The sequence below is a fragment of the Podarcis bocagei genome (genome assembly GCF_964188305.1).
Source record: "Podarcis bocagei genome assembly, chromosome: 11".
In the NCBI taxonomy this organism is placed as follows: domain Eukaryota; kingdom Metazoa; phylum Chordata; class Lepidosauria; order Squamata; family Lacertidae; genus Podarcis; species Podarcis bocagei.
The window spans coordinates 36,527,732-36,534,120 of NC_138136.1; positions in this window are offsets into that span (position 1 = coordinate 36,527,732).

The window sequence follows — 6,389 nt, forward strand, 5'->3', positions numbered from 1 at the left end:
TCTAAGGGTTGTGAATTTTGCCATCAACTGTTTTTTATAGTCTCACTGACGCAACTGCATTTTGAGCCTCTGCGTAATTAGAACAAAATGTGAAAAAAATATTGTGGTAGCCTAATTTTAGCATTGAAAAGAAAGTGAGGTTTTCTGTTTAGTAAAAATTATTCAAACATAGCCCTTTGGGGGACTAGAATCATGGTCACAAAAACTCTGATTTAATAATGGTAGCTGTTTTTTTCTGACTCAACTGAAAGTTTACACAGGATATGGAGAAGTGAGAAGTAACAGCTAATATTGTTAAGACTGGTTGATGGGGGAAAATAGAATTTGCATAGCTTGGGGTATAAAACTCATGTGTTTTCTTGTGGCATTGCAACTGGTCACCGGCTAGGATTATGAGCAAGAGTGACCATGGATGTGATTGTGGGCGCGACAACTGGCACAACAAATCTTGTGTTGCTCATGTCTTAGCATGAGTTTTATAATACCACCTACCAGCAAGCTTCTGAGAATTTATTGGAGGTGCCATGAAAATTCTCCCAAATCTTCAGCTTAATCTCAAAAGGAAAAAGGTCAGTGTGGCTTTTATAGCCTCAGAGTTTGTTTTTGACAAGGACTCGTTTATCTGTAACTCACACAGTGGAACTTTAGTGGTTCTAAAACTCTTATAGATGGGCAAACAACACTGACGTAATTGGGGGGAACTCTCACGGATGATGTGGTTTTGATGTACCAGTAATTTGTTCCTTTTTTAGTAGAGTTGCCTACCACTGAAATATTTTTATTTGATAAGTCATCTACCTTTTCACCAGTTAGAATAATAATAGGTTAAAAGCTTAGGCAAATGTGTCCATTATAAAATCATTAAAAAGTGTATTTCTAAGATACTGAAATAAGATAACTAATGAATTAATCAGCAAATGTTATCTCTTAGTGTTAAAAGGAAAAACCACCTTTAATATTGCTCCCTAGTATCATATAGCCTCAAAAAATAAAGGTGTGTGCCGTTAACTAAGCTAAAATGGTGGTTCCACATGGGTGTTAATAGAGTGATACATTTTTCAGCAATGCCCATCCACATGGCCAATATATTTTTTATATATATACTATTTATTAGATTTATATACCACTCTGCATAATAAGATTTAAGGGTAGTTCACAGAATAAAATATAAAATGTTTATTCAGAAGTAAGTAATACTCAGCAGAAATCCCCTGCAACTTTAATTAAAGCTTCTTATTTCTGGTTTCTGCCTTTTATTTCTTCCCAATATTTTGCAACAAACTAAAATAAAGTTAAAAATGAGTAATTGAGCCCCACTCCCTTGGGAACAGGCTGCTGAATTATGGGGCAATTAATCAGTAATGCAATGGTAAACTAAACAGAATGAAATTACAGACACCTTCTATTTGAATGTGCAGGTTCTGGTGGAAAGACTCAACATCATATACAGTGGTACCTCTGGTTAAGAACTTAATTCATTCTGGAGGTCCATTCTTAACCTGAAACTGTTCTTAACCTGAGGTACCACTTTATCTAATGGGGCCTCCTGCTGCCACCACACCGCCACCATGTGATTTCCGTTCTCATCCTGAAGTAAAGTTCTTAACCCAAGGTACTACTTCCGGGTTAGTGGAGTCTGTAACCTGAAGTGTTTGTAACCCAAAGCGTTTGTAACCCGAGGTACCACTTGTAAGTTATCCCTGCAGAATTCCCCCCTTTTTAAGCAGAAGTTCAAGAGGCTTGTCCTCTTCTGCACCTGTCTAAAGACCTTGAGAAAAGCCCAAAAGGCTCCACATATTTACAGTGTGGTCTTCCATCTGAGATCCTTTCAGTGCTGAGGTCAAGAGCTTTATGCCCAGAATGTAGAATGCTGCCCTTATACCATATCAGGCCCCTGGTCCATTGACATTGTGCCCATGGGTGCTGTGGCACCCACAAAACCCTATCAAGTTCCCAGCCAAGTTTTCCATCTTCCTCACACACACCCCAAGTGAATTTCAAAGTCTAAGCTTGAGGAAGCTGTCTCATTATTTCCTTCCTGGTTGCCCACATCTGCTGAAGCCTCCCTCTTCTTGTGGGAATGTTGAGGGTGGCAGGAGAGGATATATTGTTTATTAATATCCTTCCTAACTTGCGCTAGCAAGTTTCTTCACTTAGCAGAGTGCATTCCCCTTCTTGCGCAGCAGAAAATTGGTTGCAAACTCGTGTGTTTCTTAAGAAAATAAACTATTCAATCTGTCTTGCCCAGATTGAGATTTGTTCTACTATTCCTGGTAAGACCCCTTTGAATTCCTCCTAAAAGAATAAAGACACCACAGTCTTATTCATAACTAACAAAAAGTAGTTTTACTCATGATCAGGCAGAGCACGGTGTGATCCCTGAAGGCAGGCTTTAGGCTTAAAGCTCCAGACATGTACAAACAGGTTTACCCCATAGGGGAGATAACCTGGGGGACTGCTTGGCTGGCAGCCAGCAGTACAGTCCAGAAAGTTCGCAGGACAAAAGGAAGATTGAAGAGAGGAAGGTAGCTGCGTGACTTGGCCTTTTACCATGTCTGGAAAGGTCACGCCCACCTCCTAGACACATGCAAGGAAGGATGCTCCAGGCCAGGAGGAACAGGAAGTTTTGACTAGCTGGACCAACATCCCCTGTATGACCACTCTAGCAAAAAAGGTAATGTTGTACTTGACTGCTCCCAGTGGATTACATCCCAAACTTCCGTGATGACCACAGGATAAAAGCCATCATGGTTTTCAATGGACGCTGGCATTAGACACCAAGGAGAGGAAGCAATAGAAAGGAAAGGGAGAACTATAGTTTGTTCAGGAGCTGAGAGTTGTTGGAAGAACCCCTTTCCCCTCACAGAGCTAACAACTCTCAGCACCTTTAATAAATGACAGTTTCCAGGATTCTTGAGGAGAAGCCATGATTGTTTAAAGCTTGAAATGTATGGTGCAGATGAGGCACCTGTGATGCTCTTCTGTGATGTGCTCTGAAGGTTTGAGAACTAACTTTCAACAGGCAGCCCACTATTTGGGGAAGTTAGAAAAAAAATCCCCAGAGGGTTGGTTGTGTTGTGTCTCTTGCAGCAAAGACAGCTAGACACCTTAAAGACTAACACGTTTATTCTGATGTATGAAGTGTTATCCTAAGTTGCAAGTACATGGTTGCAAGGTGGGAATTGTAAACAGTCAGGTTAGAAGAAAACAAATGGAGAAAAGTACAGTCTGTTGTCATTGCATTGATAGCACTGCTCATTAACAAAAAAAGAGGAGGAAGTAAAGCCAATGGCCTGGCATCTACATCAGTATTTTCTGCACTGACTGGATTTCAGGTCTTTCCCCAGCCCATACTGAAGATGCCAGGGATTGGTTATGTTTTGGTTCTCATATTATTTCAGAAATTGTGAATTTTAGAGATTTGGCTTTAAAGGTGAAGTGAATCAGAATTTTCTCCCATTCCTAGTTCTGGGTTTGGGGAATCTGTTTTGATGTTGCTATGAAAGCTTTATAACCTGTTCATGTTTAAACAAGCAAATTAACAGTATCTTTTCAATAATGAGGACAAAACAATGATAGGGCTAGAAAGTCGGATAGAAAAGGTACAATAAATACATAGGAAAGGAAACCAACCATTTAAAAGCTGCCCTGAACTTTCTGCCACCTTTCCAGGCAGGAAGTGTGCAATGAACTACAATGGTGTTTTTATATCTCCAGTATAAAACTATATTTTTGGCTAATTGGGCAGTGAGTTATGAATGTGTGATTTCCTAGTGCAGATGAGGCCCCAATAACATGAAGCAGAAAACTACATTATTTAATGTTCCCTGAAGCAATGTTAGTCTCTTGATGTGTTTTCATTAGATTATATACTAACAAATAAGATTCCTAGCAGGTGCTAACAAAAATCATCTTAATGAATGCCATGTGAAACCATATCCATATGCCTAAGGATATGGCTGGTATGAAGGGTGATAGTTTCCTGTTACAATGTTGTTTCTGTTTCTATTTGTGTTTGTGGGAAACTTAAGGGATCTTTTTGCTGAAATATTTGGACAGAGCCTTGGGAGATAAAACTGGAAATTCTGTGGTGCAGCTCTTAAGAAACAAAAGTAAATAAGTTCTGCCGAAACAGCAGCTAGAAGCCCATTTCATCAGATTTCCCTTCCTGCAGGATTTCTGATGACCAGACTAGATCCCAAATGGCAGCTTGTCAGACTTTCCTACTATGTGTGTTAGATCCTTGCCCTTCCTGGCTCATTAAAAAGACCAGCGGGGGACTAGCTTGAGTAGCCAGTGCCTTCTTGCAACAAGGCAATGTTCCAGCATCCCTAAAGGAGGACGGCGCTTCCTCCTCAAAAAAAGCCCTTCCTGAATACCACCATACTGGATAATTCTCAGCCAGTCTCCAATATCCCATGCATGTGGTGGCATCTCAGCTCCAGGGGTTTCTTGGTTATCTAGCTCCATTTCAAGCTGGTTTCAAGCCTTGTTATTGGTTGGAGACAGCTTTCATCCCCTTGGTGGATAACTTACACTGGGAAATGGACTGGGGGAGTGTGGTTCTGCTGGACCAGCACAGAAGGAAACAGCACAGAAATGGACTCTTGCTACAAACCTGTGCATACTTTCAGGGGAGAGCAGGTAAGAACATAAAAAGAACCTGCTGGATCAGGTCAATGGCCCATTTAGTCTGGCATCCTGTTCTCACTGTGGCCAGTTAGATGCCTGTGGGAAAACTGAAAGCAGGACCTGAGCGCAACAGCATTCTCCCGTCCTGAATTTCCAGCAACTGGCAATCAGTAGAGATAGGTTGTGGTTAGTGCCCACTGAAATCAGCAGGGTGTAATTCTGGATAGACTTGAATAGGATTACACTGTCCATCAATTAAAATTGGTTTCATTTAGTCAATTTAGCCACTGTGGACATCATTCAATCAACCATTGCAAAAAATAATAAGGATTGAGACCAGGAACAGAGGAAACGGAAGGAAGAGAAAAATAGGCTTTGTAGCAGGTTTTCTGTATGGATCCCTTTCCTCTAACTGAAACAAACAGAACACAGCTAGCACAATGGAAGCTCGTCTTCAGCTGCTCAGCACAACTCTTCATTACAGTTACTCATAAAAAAAATTGTTACCATCTGCAAACTAGTAGATAAGTGTATCATAGTAATATTTCTTCTCATAAATTTAAGCATCACTTTGCACTTCTTTTGTTCAGCAAATTCATCAGCTATGTGTCCTAATTTAATTTTCCTATGTTCTTTCATATCCAGTGGATAATAGCTCTAAGCCATAAGGACTCCCTTGTTTCAATATCTTCCTCATCATCTGAAACTGCACATACAACTCTCAACTCATAAAAGTGGTGTTGTTACTATAGCTAAGCAGGTGGTGCTATTAAAAGGCTGGTCACAGTTGCAAATGAAGGTCACACCTCTCTGACATCACATGCTCCATCACACAGTTTATTTCACTTAGCCTCTGGATCCCATCCATACCCTGCCAAGTCCCCTTTGATATCTTAGGTGGGTATCTAAGATTCTCCATCTGTCTACTGAAAGCAACTCCAGTGCACCTTACTTGCAATGACCAGTGCATCATAATGTTTTATCACACCCCTCTAAGCAGCAAGCAACTCCTCTTGGGTTATTTACAACCCTGCCTTGGTTTTCCAGCATAAAGGGGCAAAAGTTCTGACACCCAGAATCTTCAGGCAGCATCAGAATGATTGACAATGTATCCACAGATGAGTCAAGCTGGAATTAGAACATCTCTAAAATGGTATTGCTTTAAAAGATGCAACCAGATGGTATTTGTGAAGGGGTACAAATTTAAATCCTGTGCAAAGGTTGGCTTGATTAACTATCAGGTTGGTGACCCCATCACAGATTTGCAACTGGAGTGCTTTCTATTTATTTCAGAGGACCGGCTAGGACAGCTCTGTAGCCAGCCTTCTTGGATATATACTGCACCCTGGGTTGAGGTGAGGTTAAAGTTAAGTGCAGCCACACAGTAATAACGTAACAAACAGTGGCAGAGTTTATTTTCACAGAGGTTGCCTTAGTGCTATTGGTTCTATAATGTTGTCCACAAGTGAATGCAGCCCCAAGGATGAGAGATGCTTCCCACCCACCCTGGCTAGAAGAAACGGTGACTCTGTCTCCTTCTCAGGATTTGATGCTGTAGCAAGGCCAGCTGGTCACTGGGATTCATTTAGGATTGCTGGGAATTCTAACTCTGTGAGGGGTGCATGACGGGGGGAATGTGCTTTGAATGCGCTTTAAAAAATATAGTGTGTATCCAGCTATGTTTGAGATGAGGAAAGAGAAAGAGGTTTATTTGTACCTCCGTCATTTGGGAAAACCAGGACTTGATTTAGACCAAG